The 22,427-nt window shown below is 41.1% G+C and overlaps 1 protein-coding gene across 4 annotated transcripts in view; it reads left to right on the top strand.

Annotated features, from left to right (window-relative positions):
• The window catches only part of EPN2 (epsin 2), a 57,773-nt gene that overhangs the window by 2,365 nt on the left and 32,981 nt on the right, over window positions 1–22,427 (top strand). Inside the window, exon 1 of one of the 4 annotated variants that reach the window (XM_019541908.1) lies at window positions 963–982. The exons of 2 other annotated variants lie outside the window; for them this stretch is intronic. The gene's annotated coding sequence lies outside the window, so the exon portion shown is untranslated. Of the gene's footprint in view, window positions 1–962; window positions 983–12,406; window positions 12,430–22,427 lie in introns of those variants that run through there. One more of the 4 variants, XM_019541907.1, reaches the window with a different exon arrangement.

Here is a 22,427-nt window from a genome sequence, read left to right as displayed (position 1 = left end):
GCCGCATCCGCGCTCCCCGGCCTGGGCCGCCCGCGAGGTGCGAGGCCTGCGCCTTTCTCCCCCCGCTTCCTCCGTCCCTCCTCCTCCTCCTCGCCCTGGTCCCCGTCCCCCCGCAGCCTTTGTTGTTCACCCGCCCGCGGGGTCGTGGCGGTCCGGCGCGGGCACACGTGTGTGTGGGGCGGGGGTGTCTGCACACACAGGTCTGCGTGTGTACGTGCACGGGGGTGGTGTGCAGACATGCACACAGGTGTGCGTGTATTATAGATGTGTGTGTCTATATAGATGCTCGCAGGTGTGTATATACACGTGTCTGTATGTCTCTGTGCATGTGTAGTGTGTGTAATGTGTGTATATAGACACACACAGATATGTACACAGGTGTGTATATATGTGCCTCTCTATATAGATGAAACATACACATCCAAGTGTGTGTACGTGTATGTCTATATATACACCCATACACAAACACAGGTGTGTATATGTGTGCATGAATATAGATGTAGCTTTGTATGTGTGTGTGCATGTATTTACATGTATGTATATGTGTGCACGTGTACTATATGTGTGCACGTGTGTAACGTGTGTGTGCATAGAAATAGGTGTGTGTCTGTGTGTAGTATGTGTGCATGGATGTAGATGTGTCTGTCCACGTGTGTGTAGTACGTGCGCACGTGTATACAAATGTGTTGTGTGTGTACATATGCTATATTCATATACATATGTACGTACACACACACACACACACACACACACACACACACACACACACGGTTTTGTGGAAGTGAGCGTGTGTTCATGAAAGCTCCTGCTCTCTCTGAACGGGTGGAGCTGGGCCTCTGCCCTCACTTGATCACAGATCACCTATTTCTGGTGACACCGAGAACGCTTTTTTTGTTTTAAAGCTCCCCGTTTTGAAGATGGTAGTGATGTCGCAATGAAATGAGTCCAGTTGATACGAGGAAATGTTTATCTTCTTGCCCAGGTAGCAAAAGACTAATTTTTAGTCTCCTTAATTGTTGCTTGCCCTGGCTCTTAAGATGTGTTACAGAAATTGTGAATTTTGTACATTAGACGTATGAGCTCTGGCTGTTCGTTGTTCTGAATCTCTTTAGTTTTACGTGATTGTTATCTCCCTTAAAACACTTCTTTCATGGCAGTACGGGGTGGGGCAGGGGCTTTTCCTGCATAATTTTATATTGCACAAAATGTGGCAGAACAAGGTCTCAGAAAAACGGGATGATAGGATCTAATAAAACGTGATTGTTTTTATTACAATTTACTTTTTAAAAAAAAAACCTCGAGAACTGCCCTAGTTTAATGCAGGTTGGTAAACGTTTGGTCATAGCATCCTTTCATAGCAGAGCAGGGCATCGTTTTGCTTTTTTTTTTCTTTTTCCAGGCAAACCCTCGCATGTTGTTTCATGTTTTTGATCTTAAATATTTGTTGCTGCTTAGAAGTTTCAGTTTATAGTAGGCCAGGCTGATACATTTTCAAGGATAATCTTTCAAAGGTTAATATGTTAATAACATCTTCAAGGAAATGAAGTCTAGATATAAATGTCCTGTGACTTGCTTCATTTGATGGTGGCAATTGAAGCAAAGTTCAGTTTCTCCTGTTAGAAAGTTGATTTACTTTTGCTGCCTGCCACTTGTTCGCTGTCATGAAATAGAAGCACGCATGATATGGGTATATTGTCCTACATGCCGGCATACTAAGGATAAGGTTGATTTTTATTTTCTTTTAAGGCGTCTTTGAAGATATCGGGAAATTAATGCCTGCCTTTGGGATGCAAAACAAAATCATAAAGCTGCTTACAAGTCTAGCACTCACTGACATTTTTTTGTGACTGGGTCCCTAAATCATAAGTATTTGGCATAAGATAATATCAATGGTAGGGATGTCTGCATGTAGTTGTCAACCGGTGGTCTTATTATATGGACTGACCTAGGAAGCTCGTAGCTTCTTGAAACTTGATAACCAATTCACATGGCTTTTTTGTGACTTTTACTACTCTTGGTGTTTTTTACACACATTGGCCGCACAGTCATTTTTAACAAGCAGTTGGCATATTAATGACTTTCACGAGCAGAACTATACAATGACATCAGTATAAATTAATTCCGCCTCTGATGACCTGATCAGTATTTACATAACTGATTAATCATGATAATTTAATTCCCCCATCAGCCATTTGATGACTTGAAAACTCTGGGCTTTTAAGAAGCCTCCAATCTTGGAGCACCGCCGGGAAATGCCAAATGTCTACTATTTTACGACAGAAAAATGCTGAAGGTCTTCATCTCATTACAAACGCTTGTGACCTCCTTTTAAAGGGAAATAATCACGGTTGCTTTTGTGCGAGAGCTTGATTTGATAGCAAGGGTATGTTAGTCATCCTCTTGTTTTTCCTGACAGCTTTAGGATGCATATGTTGAAGATGGAATGTCAAGATTTGTAAGGGCCACTGTCAGGCTTGCTTCCTTGAAGATATCATTTATCCTAAAATCTTTTTGTTTTTTTTTTTTAAGATATCATTTATCCCAATATATATGTATCCAGGCGGGGAAAAAAATGCTTTTCAGCTTGCCAGATGCTGTGGTTGCAGAGTGCAGTGTTTTCCCTTGGGGTCCCGCTCACAGAAATGCCAGGGTGTCTGGCTTGTCTGAATGCATATTACGTTCTCTTTCTATTTTTTTTGGTTGTTGTTCTGTTACGAACAGGCAAGGTATTGAAATGTGCCAGCGTCCTGCTGTCTTAAGTGCTTCAAAGAGCAGGATTGTTGTGTATCTCAGTACAGGGCTTGCTCATAAGAATGCAGCAGGCCCAGCGGAGAGGAACAATATGCATGCTCTTGGAGAACAAAACTGGTAAGTCTAATTTTAGGCCTCCCAACCTCAATAATGTGCTTTCAGCGGGTTATAGTTTCGCCAAGGTGCTACGTTGCCTACTCCTAAAGCTCCTAAAATTCATGGTTTTCGACTGCCGAGGTAAAATAGCTTTTCTTTTTCTGTCGGAGGGAAAAGAATGGGCTCAGCTCAGACAAAGTTAGGCAGCAGGACATGAATTCAAAGGCCACAGGTGTCTAGATCTTGTCTTGAAATCGGAGTTTGTACGAGTTCAGCGTCACAGCAAGGGACAGTTAAAAATTGTCCCTTTTTGTGGTTGAAATCTAAAAGAGCAGTGCTGAATGTTCGGTTTTGCTGTTCTGTGCTTACAGTTGTGGTTTTAGCAATCTGGGCTTTGGTTGTTTTTATCATAGCCTGTTCTGAAACTATTGATACATGGTAAAATTAATGCAAGAGTCCTAGCTACTCCAACAAGTACAAGGTCGATCTGAAAGGCAACTTTTACAACCAATTCGTTCATCCATCCCCCTCAACAAGAATGACTTCGGTCCCCTTTAAAGCAAGTTTTTTGCAGCTTCTTGAAATCGCAAGCTAGTACAATTTGTACATGCTGCTATTTTGTCCAGCTCCTGAAGCAAATGCTACCTAGATGTCTTAGCTCTTCAGTTTTGCTTTGCACTAAACATCAATTGATAAATATGCTACGTTTTTTAAAAATAGTGTTGACAGCGAGTATTACAAGTACCTTTTAAAGCATAATTGAAATATTAACGGAAAAAGAAATACTGTTTACTTTGTGCAGTTGGCAGCACGGTGGAAGCCGTTCTTACCTAATACCATGTGTTATTTCCCTCTTGTTTGTGCAGGGCTTTGTTGTATCAACCCAGGACAGAAGAACATTAAACACGCGTTTGTAAAATGTGCTTGTCCTACCAATCGCTGGCAGTAGTTAAGCAAGTATAAGACCTGTAACCACTTTTAGCTCCCCAGTTTTAACTGGAGTAAATGGCAGGTGGTGAGATGGGATTTACATTGCACATGCTCACAGTTACTTGGATGTAAAGTTAAACCCGGGGAAATATTTGTTATATTGGGGGTTCTTTAATAAATAAACTATTTAATTTGTTAGCTACTAGCAGGTTTCCAACTTGTGATGTATGGGAATGAGGTAATATTTAGCAAATTTGGATTCGTAGTCAATCTCCATAGTTTTATAGGGGGATAATTTTGTAAATGCATGTCTTTCCTCAGCTATACATCCGTGGTGCGTGTCCCAAAATGTGAGCAGGTTTTATCTCTTACGTGCTAAAAGCGTAAAACCATGGTACAGTTTAGTCTCAAAAAACAGTACTTTCAGAATCCCCTTTCTTGTTAACGGAGAATGACATCCCAACTGAGCATGGAGATTTTGAAGGGTCCAAAATCTTTGGCATATCTGATTTTACTAGATATGAAAACATGTTACTTCAGGGGGAAAAAAAAAATGTTTCCTTACCTTAGGAACCTATCATCTCTTTTTCTTGAGCTTCTTAATCTGGTGGTCTGACTTCCGGTACTTCTTTCTCTGACGCTGTACTATTCTTCCAGCAGGTTGTCAGCTGCTCCTTTCTGGGCTCCCAAGGCTGCTTTTGTAGTTGGCAGCTGTAGGCAACATTAATGAAGCTATGTCCCGCAACATGTAGGTGTATTTGAATAAATACAGAACATTACAAGGTATAGTAAGTATAATAATACAGCTTTGGGAGCTGTGCACTTGAATTGAGTCAACTCTTGGGCAAACAGATAGGTACAGAGTTCTTCTTCTCTCTTTCCACCTCCATCAGCTTGTGCAGTTATCTTGTTCCCTGTACTTTTGGATAAGAGTTTCAGTGCTTATTTGGGCTGCCGTACTGTTTCACAGCTAAGTGGGATCAAGCACGCTTTTCCCCCCACTTTAAATTTCACCATCCTCAATGTTAAGGCCCATCATTTTGATGGAAGTACTTTTTCAACCAAAGGTTAAGATCCTAGTTCGTAGTTTCCGCTAGTAAATCTTGCATCTGCAAATTAAAGTCCTGCACTGGGGAGAGGGAGGGAGTGATCACATCTGTGCCACAAGCCTGAAAATCAGTCTACAAATTGAACATTTTGTTTTTTTCCTAGCTTGTTTCTGGGGTTCATTTTCCATCCCTTGCGTGTGCCAGGCACCTCACTAAAATGTTCCATCACTTTGGTCTTCCTTCAGTTTAGTGAATATGTAAGTCAGATCCCTTGTTCACTGTCTAGCCCGGGGTGGTCAAAATAACCAGTCATTTCAGTAATGGGTCTAAGGATTATGAGAAGATGGTATCTCCATACTTCAGGGCTGAAGAAATCCAAGCATTTCATTCATCTTACTCTTCCACATCCCCCTAACCTCTTTTTGACCTAACAGCTTTCCTCACAGTGTTCCAGATGTTCACTTATATAATGGAGTATCTTGTTAAACCAATTTATCAGTCTTATGTAAAACACAGCAAGCAGAGGCAAAAGGCTTATCTCCCTCAGGTCTGTTTTGTTGGGCTATTTTCCCTATAAAAAGACTTTTACATTTGTTGTATCAGCGTTGGCCTAAAATAGCATCAATGGGTGACAGAGCTGCTTCTGATATTACCAATGTGCTTTGAGACCCATCTTCACTAGGTAAGAAACCTTATTAATTTCTAGTCTTGGAATCATTTTTTTTTTTTAACCTTTACAAGTGCTTTCATCAGTTTTTTTTTTTTTTTTTTCCATTGGTTTATTCCAACAAAGACACTTTAAGAATCTTTACAGAGAATGATCATCTTATTACAACAACTCCTGACAGTTTAAATTACTTCCTCGCACTTAAATGAAAATCTGTCATCAGCTCTTTCTTGACTGTATTTTTGTCACTTGCAATTTATCCCCCTCTGTGTTTGTGTAATTTTATAGTCTTTTCCCTGATTGTGCATTTCTTCTGTTGGTGTGCAATTACTCTCTCATAAAGTTCTGGCGACTTTACTCTTAATGGCAATTGCTTACTTGCATGAATCACGTTGCACCGTTCACAGATGAGAATTTTTGGATCACAAAGGTTGCACTACCAAACCGTGCAGGTAACGATGTACCTGGAGGGAAGAGCAAACCAAAGATTCAGATTTTTATCTCCTGAGTTAAAAGAGAGCGTTGTATTTGAGGAGAGTTTCTTCTTGAATCAGATTTTGAGAGCATGCTGGTTTGGTCTTCCATAGCCTATGTGTGTTTAAGAAATGTCTCAAAGCTCACTTGTAGGAAAATGGACTCACAGGTGCAGCTCCCCTTTTGCTTTTTTGGGGGTTGCACCTTTCACAGTCACTTGGTGCTTATTTTTAATCCTAATGTTATGACTTTATATAGTCTTGTCCTCCTGGATGCACATAGGCTGACTTCACGCTTAATTTTTTCCTTTTTCCAGCTAGAAAGCCTGCACCCATTCATTTAGTTGGGTGAGCAGAAGCTTCACCTTTCTCCTAATTTTGGATGAGCAGAAGCTTCACCTTCCTCCTAATTTTTTTTAGGATTATCATTATGGAAGAAGCAATGATTTCTTCAGTCAGCTTCTGTTGCCCAATTAGTACCGCAGCTTATGTTCAACACAGCCTGGGTACGGACAAGGCTTGTTCCAACAAGAGGCAAGAAATGGGAAGGGGTGGATGGGCTGCTTCCAACCATGCAATATGATCTGAAAAGTAATTTGAAGACCAGGATTGGCCATTTCATTAATCCTGGTCCCTCACTTCTAAATGCAAATCTAGGAGACATTTTACTAAGACTTTGTATCTAGAACGTGCTGTGTTGTGTGAATATATGTAAAGAAAAGAAGTTTAATACTCGAAAAGCACAATTTCAGTATTTTTATTGGTTTGTGCAGCCAGTTAATCAGTGAAGCACTCTACCAGCTTGTGGTATGGCTGGAGTGTGCATGGGAATGACTCTTTTGGGAGGTGGGGAGATAATGGTTTTTTTCATGTCCCTGGCAAATCAGGTTATGAACATTTTTGAGAGTCTTTAAGGGACTAGTGTTCACATATTTTATCATTTAAAAAAAAAAAAAGCTCCCTGTGTAAAAACCATTTGGAAGTATGACACTAACATCTGTTGTATTACTTACTGAAATATTATCCTTTGTGGAGCCCAAATTGCCTTACATGATGTTATGATTGCAGGCTAGCATTGTGCTCCCTGCACTGACTTTTTGAAAAGCTTCAAGCGTTTGTTATGGGGGTGGAAAATGGCTAATTTTTAATTGTGCCAAGTTCACGTAAGTTCAGCTTCCAGTTTACCAACTCCTGGTGCATGTCTCAGAAAGTAAAGATGCTGCTTTGGTTGGTATAGTTAGAGACTGGCAATGAAATAGGTGCCAAGGACTTCTTTGTGAGAACTGTAAATAATAGATTAAAAAACCAACACATTAAATTGTTAAATAATAACTTCTACAAATTTTTATAGTACACTTCCAGCTATTTTTTAATGCGTATGGTGGCTACCTGCAGCTTGAGATCAGAATATTGTTACTTTAGTAGACTTTGTCATTGTGAAATCCACTTCAAAGCCAGGAGCAGTTTTATCGATCAACCATTATCATAGATGGATTCTACCCAAGTTTCAACAGCATTTAAGCTTTTAGGAGCTGAAGATCTTACATAGATTTAGTATGAGTATGAAATAGCAAGTTCTTTGAAATTGATTTTTTACTTTTATTTTCAGGATGATTGTAGAGGGATTTCAAAGTTAAACTTTTCTTTGTGATTGTTTAAAAGTTTGAAACACCAGATTGAGGGCTTTAAATGCTTAAAATTCAAAGCTGTTGTACAACAGAGAGGTGTACAAGTATCATGAAAGTGTAGATGATTTGGACGGTCTATGAATGTTTTGGGTATTTTGTTTTAAAATGCACCCATTTGAGAAATATTGGGGACGTGTGATAAGTTAAGGGATCATTTTGGTTTAACAAGTTTGTGAAGCAGAAAATAGTATAATTGGTAGCTTGCATCTTCTGTCATCTTCCAATTAACAGTAGTTATAGTTGAAATAGTTTTAATTTTATAAAGATACAAATTTATTATGCCTTCAAGAAAGCATTTACATATGTTTTCAAAAGTCGGAACGTCATATAATTTGGCATGCATTGTACTAAGTAATATGGATGGTGGTAATTCTATCTTTAACTTGCAAGCTGTTGAATTTCTGAAGAGGATTAAAAGGAGCAAGATATTGTAGGCTGCCTGTATTGCACATTTTTCAGATATACATTTCTGGATCTTCAGTCCGGATCCAGAAGAGCCTGTGGACACTTGACTCTAAACATGCAAGTAGTCTGTTGGTGTGAGAGCATTACATGCAGAAAGTTTTTGCTGGGTTGGGGCTTATGTCATTTTCATCTTGGATAGCTAATATTAGGTAAAATAAAATAATGCATACTTGAAGACCTTGTGTTCAACAGTGGGTTGTGTTTCACGTGCAGACATTTGAAATAGGCTGAATGCTGTATGGTAGGACCAGTCTTTTCACCTTTTGGGTCAGTTTGGTCAGTGCAGCTTCTCTGTCCTTTGAAAACATGTCCACTTCCAGGAAAGGCCTCTCTTTTTTGTTAAATGATTAGCAAAATGGGAAGGAAATCTCTACCTTCTCTACTATTTATGATTTATAAAGAGCCTGGAAGATGCTTGTCAAAAACAATTACATTTCTGATGTAAAAAGACGAAGAAAGTTGAGCCATTGAGCAAAAGGGATTTTCATTGGGTACTTGGCTGCCTGCTGTGTTGACTTTACTGACATAGTACAGTGGTACAGCCCCTCAGCATGAGCACAGTTACAAAAAGGAAGAGGAATAACTATGCCAGCATTAAGTATGAGTATCAGTACTTTATGTCCGTATAATGAATCCATCCCAGAACTTTGACCTATACACCTATACTTGTTAAAAAGGTAAATAAAACGCACTTCTGAGTGACAGTTATAGCAATGAAGCTTTCCAGTATAGACCAGACCTTAGACCAGGAGCTGGCAACCTTTATAAACAATGGGCTGAAACACCCCAGCTGTGCATGAATCTGTAGAGCATCAGGAGGAAGCAGCAGTAGGAGCTTTCCCTGTGCCCATGCTGGAGCTCTCGTTATCTCTTTTCCCACACCCCCCACTTCCAGCTGTTGGGAAGCTGCACCAGAACCAGGTATCTGCATACTCTTTCCCCCCCAGACTGCAGTCTGGACATAGCTGGAAGCTGCCCAGCTCCAGCGTAGCCCTCACTGGCTTGAAGCTGTGCCCACGTTGCAGCTGCCAGGAAGGAGCAGGGAGAAGAGGTGGTAGTGTGGATTCAGGCTGCACATGTCCAGCTCCCATACCTCCCCCGGGGTATGCATTGCAGTGGGCGCTGCTCCCCCCCGCCGAGATGAACTGCCTGCAGCTCTGTCCCCGGCTGTGCAGCACCTGCCCCTGCCCCAGCTTCGCCCCCTCACTATGGGGGCTTGATCTGCCCCTTCCCTCCAACAGACTTATCAGCCAGGTGCTGCTTGTCAAGCTGCTGGGCTGCATATCAGCCAATATGGCTGGTCAATACTTGGTCATCATTACTGGCCCCCAAAATCTTTTATTGATGCACCCTTAGAAGCAGTGGTGGTGTGGGCACAGCTTTCAGCTGCTTGGCTCCAGCAAAGTCCCATGCTGCTGATGCATCTCTGAAACCATCTGATCTATGTCAGACAGGAGCTGGGGAAGCGGGGAGAAGTAGCAGCTGTGTGGGGGCAATTGGGTGCTGCCTGGCACTGGCACAGCTTCTCACTGCCCAGCTCCGGCTCTGGAGTGGGCAGGGGTGCTGGCACGGGCAAAGCCCTCCAGCTCTGCAGGCCAGAACCGCCATATGTTGCTTCATGGGCACATGTGGCTGAGATCCCCACCTTAGATGCTTCACAAAATCTTTTGTTAATACCTGTTTAACTTTAGTGCCTAATGAGCATAAGAGAGGGGCTGTGTTTGTTAAAAGTCACTATGAGGCTGGTGATCTCTGAAGATCAATCTCTGCCTCATCTTTGCCCAAACCCTTGTTTTAATGCTTCTTAATAAAATAGTGCCTCTTGCATCTGTTCCCCTAGCAAGAGGGATTTAAGCACTGCCTTCTGCTTACACGACTGTGTTCTAAACAGATGCTGACTGCATTCAAGTCTCTCTCTATTGCCTCCTTTTTATTTACAGGTTGCTACACTGTTTTGATTAAAGCTGTTATTTTAGCCAACTCCCAGCCTCTGGGGCAGGGCAGAGGGAAAAAAACTGTTTACAACCAAGTGATTAGCATATCTACGATATTTGTGGTGATGTCTCACAGAAAAAAAATTCAGGAGCTGCCCCAGTCATAGGGTTGTGCTGGAAAAAAAGACAATGAGAAGGAATGTAGGAAGAAAAGTTAACTTAAAATTAATTTGAAGGACTCAATATGGACCTCAATATTTGAAGGACCTGCTAGCAATAAAAAAGAAATAAAAAAAAAAGAAAGAATTGTTGGTGGCATCCAGAGATTCAAGCCTGTTAATTGATTTACTGGGTGGAAGTTTAGGGTGTGAGCAGCACGGTCTTCGGTGCACCTGAATCTCACTGTAGTTACCAGCTTTGGTTTAGCTGTAGCATTTCCGGTGTTGTAGCTTGGGTAATGTGGCAGCTATCACTGCTTTCAGTACCATGAGTGTGTACACACATACTAACTTTCTGACAGTTAAGCCAGCTAAATTTTTTAAACCCCCCTTAACTATCAAAGCGTACACACGTATGTGGAGCAAAGTCAGCTTAAATGCAGCACAAGATAATATACCTCCAAGGTGGATTATCTTGAGCCATATTACTTGAGTCAACTTAGTTCACAAGATGGTTTCCAGCATGTCATGGAGCTGTATGTGTGTATGTTCCAATGTGGTTTAATTTAAGTTGTTGTAGTTAAGGTGGCTCAGTTAAGGCAGCTTAGATAAATAGGCTTAGTTAAGCATGTGTAGCTAAGTTGACTCAGCTAGGGTAGCTTAGATAAGGCAGCTTAATTAAGCTGGCTTATTTTAAGTTGACTTAGTATGCATATACACATGCCATGTTGATAAATTTCCTTTGGAGCAGGCTTGATGCTGATACAAGTTTATCTGCAAGTGTAAATAGGGTTAAGTTAGGCAGACTGCCTGTTCAGAAACTATGCTGAGCTTTGAAGTCAGCCCCCGAAAGTCTTCCATCAAAGCGGCAGAAGACCAGACTTGAGGTTTCCGGGTAAGATAAGACAGGCAGAATAGTCTTTGTTCTGCTTTTTTACTACAAGAACATTCAAGTCTACCTCAAGCATCTTTCAGAAAATACATAATAAAAAACTCCTAGTTCATTTACGTTAAATGCCTTTTCAGGTCATTCTTAGGGATAGCTCAAAACTCAGAGGTACTGGTTGTATTCAGGAAGGACATGTCTTTGCATCTTGATGTTCTTCTCCCAAGATGGAGAAGACAGCCACATCTGAGAAGATGAGGTGGAAATCCAAGGTACTGGAACATTTGCAGCAGCCTTGTGTTGAGGGCTTTATGGAGTTGTGTTCACAAACTTAAAAGCACAATTTAAGATTCAATAGTACCTGACTTGGATATTAAGAAGAAGGGAAAGACTGGGTCCTCACACCCCATACAGGAGAATGAACAGTGGAAGGTGTGCTTCTCATCTTGCCAAGGAGGCAGATGTCCCAAGAGCTGTAGGGACAAGCCTTTGATTGGCAGGGAAATACTGGCAAGTGGACGCTGCACCAAGCATTTCAAGAGGGATAACAAAATTGAGGGTGATTTTAATACATCCATTCCCCCACCTTCAGTGAAATGGTTGCTGACAGCTTAAGGCAGAGATGCTTGAATTTCATCAGCTCAAAATAGTAACCTCTTCAGCATAATGTTATACCCATCGATTTAGGGACGGTATTGACAGATTCATCGCTTCTACTAGTTGATGGTCATTTAATAGGTTAGAATCTCTTGTGTCTTGTGACTGGATGGACTGGGATGCTCTTGCAAGAAAAAATAGGTCTGGTGGAGTCTTAAAAAGTCTTAGAATAACAAGTAGAAGAGAGAGTTTCACTGTCCCCTCCTCTTCTGAGAAGGGAAAGAAAGGAGGACTCTGATGCTAAGAGTCAGGAGAAATTATTTGTCCTTAAAAGACCATCAAGAGAATAATTTGTATGCTGGGGAAACCACATATCTGTTTTTGCATGAATGATAACAATTCTTGTCTCAAGATTTTGGCTACAAACCCTATCTAGATCTAGTCACTTCCTTGGAAGATAGCTGAAATGTTGCATAGAAATGTAGGATACCAGTATTTGATTTTTTTGGTTTTTTAGCACTGAGGGTATTTACAGAGTTGCTGATGACAAAAGATCAAATCTGAGAAGAGAGAACACATGTTCCCTACAGAAGCCAACTTGAAGAAAGCGACATTTAGCAAAGGAACAGGCAGCAGATGCTTTGGAGAAACAAGCCGTTGTCATCCTCTTTGAGAAGAGCAAGCTAACACCTACTCACAGCATATACCATCTACGAACTTGAAATAGATAGGAGAGTAGGTAGAAGTATTGCGGAAGGATAGATTCAGAAAACCTTAGGAAGCTGGTGGCAGATCAGTATATATCAGGAATTTTCAGAGCTACATTTGCATGAGAAAAAATAAAATAACCCATACAATCACACTTAATGTGGCCAAAAAAAGAGTGGTTATCCCAGCAGTGTGGAGGATTTATTAACGCTTTCACCTTCCTTTGTGGGTAGCCTAATACTGAAAGGTTTTTCCTTCTAAATGAGCTCTCCTCATATCCAAACGTCTGCTTTGTTGTAGTTTGGTAATTCATTCCCATCAAAGATATACGTAAGAATATAGCTATAAAAAAACCTGGGGATTTCTCACACTAGTTGACTTTGAATTACGGCTAAGCTGCCTAGTCCACCAAGACAGTCCACAAAAGTGAGGGGAAAAAAAAGGAGGTATATCAGCTCATAGCCCATCTACTCTCCACATCTCCCCCTTCTGAACCTCTCGTCCCGTCCACCACCCACACCCCATATGTCTCCTCCCACCGTCCTAGCCAACCAATACATAACCTTGAATTCAACCATAAACCGCCTACAGCAAAGCATGCGCACGCACAGCTTTTATTTTCCAACTCCTGCTCTAAAATTATTACTAAATTTGGAGTGGTTGCTAGCATGGGACCCTCAGTCACTTAACTTTTCCTAACATTACAGGAAAAAAATTGTAACCTGTCACCGTGCTATATGTACCACATAGCACAGGGGCGGGCAATTATTTTGGACAGAGGGCAGTTTTGGCAAGCCATCGAGGGCTACATGACAGGCAGCCCAGGGCAAATAAATATTAATTTTCTAAACGTTTTAGGGGCCCCGCAGGCCGGATAGAATGGCCTGGCGGGCCGCGTCCAGCCCCCAGGCCACATTTTGCCCACCCTGGCATAGCAGAACCACTTAGTGAGAGCTCCATGTCATATAATTGGTGCAATTCTATATATTAATATATATGTGACTTTCACCAATTTAATATATATAAAAAATTGGCGCAAGTCACAACGACCCCATGGTAATCATCAAATCTGATTCTTTGCAGCCATGTACATTATGAATTAAGGCTGCACGTTCACTTTTCAGGGTGAGAGTGGAGGTGTATGGACTGGGCATGGTGGAATGGAGATAGTTTTATAGTGGGAGGTGTCAACAGGGCACTTGAGTAATTTCCTTGCTATTTTTGGTTTGTGTGAGTGGTATGTGTTTGTCCGACAATTTTAACTCCAAATTTGATGGAGGTTTTCCACGTAGGAATAGACTGAGCTTTGCAGAACTTCCATGCCATTTGAATGAGACTTTCTCATTTGAAATTCATGTCGTGCTAAAAGCACTCATTAATTGAAGCCTTTCCATTCTAACTCAGTAACATGGATACAGATTGATTTTTTTTTTCCCTCTAATCACTGGTGTGCGTGAGTGTTTGTAGCTTGATGAGTTTCTGAATTTGTTAGTGTGTTCCTGTGGTGATTTGTGGGTGGGTGTCGGGGAGAATACTGCTCAGAGCCAAGCAGACTGCGTCAGAGTGATAAAGTGAGACCTGAAACTTGAAGTATCTATTCTATAATCAACACAACAGGATTCTTTGCATTGATCAAAGCTGATATGTCACATTTTCCCCAGCTGTGTTTATTTGTGCCTGAATGCCTTTGCAGGATTCGACCTAATACTTTTTCCACTGGTCATCTCTAGATACAAATCTATGGGAAAGCAAGGTGATGTGGAGCAGAGAGACTTGAATTTGGGATATCTTGCTTTGGAGTTATTTGTGCTAAACTGTTTGGCAGGTCAGGTTCTTTGGGTAGATGTGATATCTTTTATTAGACCAATTAAATAGCTGGAAAAAAGGGTTCTTTGCAAGCTTTTGGCTACAAACATCCTTCTTCAGGCAATGGGAGAGACTCCCATTGAGTCACATCTAGAGATGACCAGTGGAAAAAAGTATTAGATTGAGTCCTACAAAGGCTCATTGCCTGAGACTCTCCCATTGCCCAAAGAAGGGTGTTTGGGCCTGAAAGCTTGCAAAGAACTTTTTTCCAACTATTTAGTTGATCTAATAAAAGACATCACATCTACGCAAAGAGCCTTGCCTGCCTATGTCCTTAGACCAACCCGGCTACAACCAACAACCTGCTAAACTATTTGTTTTTCCAATAAGAGCAATTCTAAAAGGAATGATAATCCACCGTATTTTTTTTCTGATAAGAACAACTGGTCCAGCTTGAAAAGCAGGCAGTTCCTAGAAGAAATGGTTGCAGATATCTTCATTTCAGGATAGACCAGGTCAGCAGGTGGCTTTTACTCTTCCGTGTAGAACAAAGGTTGCTTTCCTCCTTCCGTTTATACTGTGGAACAGTTGAATGGTGTTCAGGCTATCTGCCGCTCAGAGTGAATACTTCACATGGGGTGAATCAATGTCTGCTGGACTCCTAATTGAACGTTGTCCAGATGAAGGATGGGAGATCGACAGACCAGGGGACTGCATTTCCTTCTGCACGCAAAAGCCAAAGCTTTTGAAGAAAAACTCAGTGCTTTAGAGCGTACTGGAAAAGGTGTTTCTTCCAGTGCTCTCTAATCTCTGGATGGCAGGCCCTTTGTAGGCTGGCTCACATTGCCAGATTTTCAAAACCGCTCGGTCATGAGGATATAGCAGTGTAAGCTTCCTTGTGCTGCGTTAATATACCAAAGTATTGAGCTGGCTGGGATCAGTCTTTCCATCCACCCATCTTTAAGCAGCACAGCGGTGTCCTTCTGTGCTACTCCGGGTTTCTCTAGCAGTATCACAAAATTGATGCTGCGGTTGACATTGTGCCAACAAACTCCTGAATATTCATTTGGATGCTGACCGGTATTGGTGCTTTCCCTTCTCAGAAGAGGAGAGGACGTTTTCGCTCTGCAGCGTCCGGACCAAATGGAGCAGCACAGCCACTAGAAGTCTCTGCATGCTTGGGGGCACGATGTGAAATGCCATTCATAGTCAAGTCTTTCTCAACAGCTGTAAGGGCTAGAGCAATAACGTTTGAAGGAATTCTCTATAGAAAATGATAGGTTAGTGCCCTCCCCTTCCTTTGTACCCCCGGCACCTTGCCAGGGAAGTCTTTCGCATCACTAGGGAGTGTATAGGTATTTTTCTAGTGCCATAAGAGTTTTGAAGGCTAGACTTTGGGATCCCCTGTCTGCTTTTAACCAGTTTAAAACAACACGTTTAGGAAGCTGTGGGTTGGTTTAGCTTACGATGTTTCACAAGAACAGCTGTGTTTCCACCAGTAACCTCTCATGTAAGTGAGACTGTGCTGCTTTTATCAGCTTAGCTAGTATTCAGTGCTGTGGTGTAGCTGTGCTGGCAGAAAAAACTCCTTTCTGCTGACATCCACTGTCTCCATTAAGGGGTTCTGCTGCTAGCATCCTTCTGGGGGGCAGAGTCTCTGCAGTACACACAGGCCTTCAGACTGAAGATATAGGTTTTCAAGATTGCTGCAAACCTGATGAAAAGAAATAGTTTTGCAGGACTATCAAGGGCTTCAACCTTCCATGGCAATACTTTCCACCCAAAGACCACTTCTCTTTATTTATGCAGATTTTTACATTAAGCACTGAGTTCATGTTAAAAAGAAAATTACATTCATCTGGTAACCAAACCCTGTCTTTAAATGATCACTTTTCACCTACAGGCTCCTTTGGCTATGTGGTTTACTTATCTAAAAATAATTGAGGTTGGGGTAAATAATATATGTCTATATCGATATCTAGACATATATCTAGTTAGAAATAGAGAGAGAGAGAGAGAGATCTAAAAAGATATATATATATTTTTCCCCCCAGGGATTGGCTACAATTCATAACTATCAAAGTATTTTTATCCCTAAAGCCCTGTGAATAGCCGATCATATACACTTCCTAATATCCAGCCGATTTATATACATTTCCTAATATCTAGCACAATCTAGTTGGGGCTAGTCCTGCTTTGAGCAGGGGTGGGGACTAGATGTGACCTCCTGAGGTCCCTTCCTCACCCTCATTTTTTTTATGATTCTGTGATTTCATGGCATGACTTCATGACATTTAACTTCATGAGCTAAGAAGTGGAGATTGGACAGACACCTGGCTGGGGTCATCTGTGTTTATATCTTAGTGCATGTTTTTAGCTGATAGGAAGCTGGCTTTGCTTTGAGGTTTTGTTAACTTTTAAAATAGCAAGCGCGTACTATGCTAATCAGGGATGGATTCGAAGAAGTCCTTCCAGATGTGTCTCCAACCAAACTTTCATGGGTTTTTATCTGGAAAATCTCTCCCATCATCTTTATTTCAGCCTAAAATAGTGACCATATAGGTGTAGCAGGTTGCACATGCTTCAGATTTCTACACTAAATATTGTGAAGCACATCAAGACAATTTTCCTTTCCTTATTATTTGCTGAATACGTGTAGAAATGCTTTGATTGAAACTCTCAAAAGAACGGCTTCCCCTTGGAGAGTCCCGGTAAATACTTATTTGTTGTACTATTAGATTAATTTACATTTAGGGTTTTTGGTTCATTGCATAATGGCTTGACCTTATGCTGTTCTACAATTCTTAACTGTTTCATTATTCATTACCTGTCCAGTCATCTCTGTATTATGAGTGAGGAATAAAACGAGACCTGCTGCATGAAATGAAGCTAGCTTGCTGTCAGGGTGACACTTGACCTAGCTATAAGCAAAGGGATGTGTTATTTTTATAAAGAGATGCTGCCAAAGCTAAAATTAGGCTCCTTATGGAGCTGGGATGTGCAGTGAACTGCAAGACTTTCAGACGGTGTCCCACCCCATGCAGTCTGCATTAGTTTTCTTTCCAGTGATTTAATTTGTGTCATAGGTTGCAAAGTTAAACATGCACATCATTGACTTTTCCAGGTCCTGGAGTAAAGTGGCTAGGTGATAAAGCTACGTGCTGAGCTGCAAAGTGCAACCGCCTAGGGACATTTTTCCCTTTCACTAAACTACCCAAGTATCCAGATATTCTGAGCATGCCTCTGATAATATGCCAGATGCTGGGTCCTTGCAAACAAATGTAATAATAATAATAAAAGGGCATGACGGAGAAAACCACCTGGTAATGCTTACCCCTGGATGCAGAGCTCTGTTGCGTAGCTATGTCTATGTCCACATTAAAAACTTAATTTATCTCTGGGACCTCCAGGGCATGACTGAACAATCTATGGTAAAATCAAACCTTGCAGATCATGAATCTAAATTTATTTGTGGGGGTTTATCAGTATTAACTCTTTAAAGATGTACTTTGGCCACCTGCCCTCCATGAAAGCTGACTCCTCTTTCTCTTTTTGGCAAAAGGGAGCGGGAAGGTTCCAGAATTGGCTCTATTTTTGGGGCTTCCTCATCCCCCAAATTGTTTGTAGGGGACCAATATTTAGCTTTCAGGGATGTTTTTTTTTTTCCTCCTAAATTGAACCGTGTCTCCTTGCTGGGGTCATGTGACCCCAGCTGTTCTTTCCTGCCCTAAGTGCAGGGGGCTGGACCCTTTGATGTTGTAAGGTCCCTTCCAGCCTGTAGCGGAGCACCTTTGGGGTGCTCGCCATGTGGCAGGGTCTGCAGTAGGTTGGGGCAGAGCCCAGCAGAGAAGTCAGCCAAGTGAAGCCCCCCAGATCTCATTCTAAGGGGGTGGTGTAGGGGAGGTACAGAGCCACAGGTAGTGCCCCTTGGCATTGGGGCAAGAATGGGCACCCTCCTGCCTTAAATAAATCTTAATTAAGAACAAGGCATGGCAGGCGAGTCAGGTGGGAGGCATGCCCAAAGGCAAGTGGGGAACCTAGCACTGTGGCTAGTTGGGGAGGCCCACTTTGCCACACAGCCCCTAACACCTATGAAACTACGTGGATTCCTTAAGTAATTTGTAAGGGAGATGGCAGGAAGGCATCGGCAGTCATTTCAGTGCCTGCCTTATACTCATGACTCTGGATTTCTTCATTGTACAATAGCACAAGAGAGCTAATATGTGTTCTGCTTGTTAGCTTTTATGCATTGTGCAAAGCTTCATAGTGTCTTTTTAATACTCTTCTCGGAGGCATCACAGTGCACAGTTGCACCTCTTTTTGTGTATGGATTGGAAAACAAGTGTTTGTATCAAAGTAGCTTAATATGCGCTAGGCCGTACAGCTATACCCACTCACTTATCTGTTCATTCTGTGAGAATTATTTATGAATATGGAAATCTGTGAAGTACAATCAGTGGGAGCCTAAGAAAAAACCCTTTCAAAGTTTTTGCAGCTACAGAATGGAATCGTATTTGAAGCCAGATAGGGTTTCGGCCCTATATAATACATAAGAAAAAAATATGTGCCTATTATTCCAAAATAATAGAAATAACAATACCTGATCCCTCAATTCTGACTAAAGGCTTTCACTGCAGGCAGTCCTTTATTCAATAAATGTCTCCTCTTTCCGAGGACTTCTACTGCCGCAGCAATTAAAACAAATTTGCTGTCATCTTCCAGGGAGCACTGAATTATAAGCAGTGTTTCCAGATTTAGCATTTGGTGTTAACAGCTTTATTAAGCAGTTCTGTGTAATAACTTGGCTTGTCCCGAAGATCCGGGGAATGGATTTTAATATAAGAACAGAGGATTTGCTATAGTGGATTTGACCATTAATCCAACAAATCACGTATTACATGGTCATATACCGCTTCAAGTTTTAAACAACTGAATCATTAGGTTTATGCAAATTGGGGAAGAATTAAGGTTTGCTTCACTAGTTTCTGACTTCAAGTGCTTCAGCAGGAAACTTTAATGTACTTTTATTTTTTTTTTCAGTAGTAGAAGTATTTTTAAATAACCGCATAAGCATCAACTTCATTAGAGCTGCTTCTGCTGACATCAGGGTCTACATTTGAATCACTATCTTGATGTTGCAGTTTGCATGAACTAACACCTAGGCACGGGGGATATCTTCACTGGAGATGGGGTCTAGTGGATAGAGCAACTGGACAGAGGGTTGGCAGACCTTGGTTTTGTTCTTGGCTTTTGTCATCTACTGTGCATCTTTCACGAGTCATTTCACAGATTTTTACCTTTTTTCACTCTCCCTCCCTTTGTTTTTGTGTGTCGAATTTAGCGCCGTTTTGAGGCATGGTCTTTTCTGTTGTGTTATAGCATTTAACAAGATCTTTGTGGGCCTCTAGGTTTCACAGTCATACAAATATTTCTGTAACAAGAGAAGACCATCATGGCCATGAATAAAGGGGATTTGATCTCTGATTTTCTCACCAATATAAGGTGATGATACATCAGCTAATATACCACCTCCCTCTCTTTACTTGAAGTCGCATAGCCATTATCCTGAAGATGTTTCATGGGTTGTTCCAGACTTAAAGAACATGTTTCTTTTCTTTTTTTATTTATATAGATATATATAGAGAGAGAGGGTGTGTGTGTACACGTGCCGGCAACCCCTGCTTAATGCTGGTTTGCTTAGCGCTATTTCGCTATAACGCTCGTTTTACATTGATACCTGATTCCACTTAGCGCTCAGCTAGCTTCTTTATAACGTTTGTGGTCACCATCTTGGTTCATCAAAAACTTTCAGTTTCATTTAAGGCTATTTCTGCTTAATGCTGGTTTTTTGGGAACCAATTAAGAGCACTAAGCAGGGGTTGCCTGTATATATAAACTGGGTCCAACACCCTCTGAATCCTTGGGAGGAGAAAAATTCAGATTTGTGGCAGAAAAAAGAAAGAGAGTGGATTTTTTATATGGGTCAAAATATCTTGTGCTTCTAGCACTATGTACCATTTAATGTGACAACTGTCTCCTGAAGTTTAAAGACATAATTAGTTCCAGCAGTTCTAAAAAAAGAATTTTTTCATATCCGCTGAGGGTAACGGGCCCAATCTGAATTGTGTGCGTATTTCTTGCCTCCAACATATTCAGGTCAGAACTAACTCCTGTATTTACATCTGTGCCCTGGTGAATTTTTAAACGGGGCAAAAGTTAACAGTAATACTGCCTTGTTATGAAAGGAGCATATTAACAGCAGTATTTTCCAGTTAATTTAGCTGAATAGTCGACTAGTCTAGGTCTATTTACTTACTAAGCTTAATGTTTATAGTGAAGACTATTTTATCAGCACAGATAAACTGTGGGTTTTTGGGGTTTTTTTACATTCCAGAGAAGGATTTTGTTGAAAGCCGGTATGTTGGGTAGGCTTGTATTGCAGCTTCTTCATGTGATGTTCAGAAAGGTTTGTGTGGCTTGGCTTTTCTTTTGTGTTGGTCTTCGCCAATTAAAGACGGTGGTTTCTCTTGTGCAAATTCATTTACTGAACTTCATTTCTTTGAGAGATCCAGTAGGAAGAACTACAGTTAAGTTTCTTCACTATGCATTCAGTGTCTGAATACGTATGTTTTAGGGTTATTCACTTAATGAAAGTGTTGGAGCAAGATGCAAGAGCAACTGATAAAATTAGATGTCCCCTCTGCACATTCACTTTGACAGCCCCTGTCCATGTCAGTTTGCTTTCTGCAAAATTGCATGTTCATTTGCCTTCAGACAAGACAAGATTATTAGAGAGAAGAGACAAAGTTGCCTCTAAGGTTAAATGAGTAAAATTTGGGAGGCGCAATTAAAAAAAAAAAAAAAATTGCCAACACAGATCTTGCCTACCCCTTTTAAGAAAAATCTGTTCAGGTTGATTGTGCCTGTTCCTGGTTTTTCCTGTTCCTAGTTTTCTGCAAAGAGCAGCCATTGTAGAACTTGTCTTACTTTCTGCTGCACTTGCAACTGTACTGTTTGTAATGCAGACCCAGACTTTTGCTGAAGTTGCAAGTGCATTGTCCTTTTCCAGCGGTTCATTGGTGGGATGCTAATTCACTAAGGTTCACTGAAAGAAACTTAAATTTTCTATTAAAATAGCACCACATTTTCTATGAAAGTAACTAATCATGCATTAAAAATGTGTTCTCACTTCCTTTAGGAAATGGCAGTATTTGGCTTTTCATCTCAAAGGCAGTTGTGGTATTCCCCAAGCAGCAGTGATCAACGAAATTATTAATTTTGTGGGCTGAGGCAACAGCTGATTTGCATACCATTCAGCAGTTGCTTTATGAAGTTCCCTGACCTTGATATATATTGATAGGGCCAAAATATTTGCCATAAACATTAAATTCCTGCCAGGTTAATAATATAGCTAAAGCATTAAATAGGTGACCCCCCCCATTCTCCTTTGACTTTTTAAACATGATAAAATAAAACCCCCTTCTAAAATTTTAGTTGATGTTAACAGGTCAGAGGTAGAATACTTGTATTAGAGAAATGAAGTGGCTCTACACATACCTTTGGTTCATTAAGTACCAGGTTAATGCCTGTACTCTACATCCTTTAGTATGCAAACTATTTACTTGTGAATTGAAATGGAGAAATTATTCCAGAACATTGATTATGTCGAATGCCGGATTGCTACACAACACAAACTCTAAACCTCCAGCAATCTTATCCTTGCTGTTGAACTACACAACATCAAATGAAACCTTGAATTTTTTGGGAAAGTTAGGGGTACCTTGGTGCCTGTTGCACGGAATTTGGCACACTCGCTTTGTTTAAAATGTTTGCTGGCTATGCTTAATAGTCCCTCCAAGCATTCATGCCTTTTCCAGATCCCCATAGCCTGTTCTCCCCGCTAGGTTTGTCACTTGTGCGTGTAGCATCTCTGTCCCCTTCTGTTAGTGCTGCAGAGCAGCTGACACACACAGCCTTGCAGGAAAGCTTCAAACTGTGAGAGCGAGGAGGTAATCACGTGGGCATCCCATCCTGTTCCAGAACCTGTATGCACATAATCTACACTTTCCCACTTCCAGCTTCTGGCACTTTTGGTATGCGTTACCAATAATAAAAGATAAGCATCAACTACACTTCTCTTCAAGTTTAGGGTTTCTATGCAGGCCATCTCTGGATTGAGAATTACTCCAACCACTGTTTCCTCTTTCATTTAAAACAGG

Source organism: Crocodylus porosus, unplaced genomic scaffold (genome assembly GCF_001723895.1).
Source record: "Crocodylus porosus isolate Cpor-Errol unplaced genomic scaffold, CroPor_comp1, whole genome shotgun sequence".
In the NCBI taxonomy this organism is placed as follows: domain Eukaryota; kingdom Metazoa; phylum Chordata; order Crocodylia; family Crocodylidae; genus Crocodylus; species Crocodylus porosus.
Note: the sequence above shows the minus strand (reverse complement) of the source record. Positions and strands in the feature narration are given on the sequence as shown.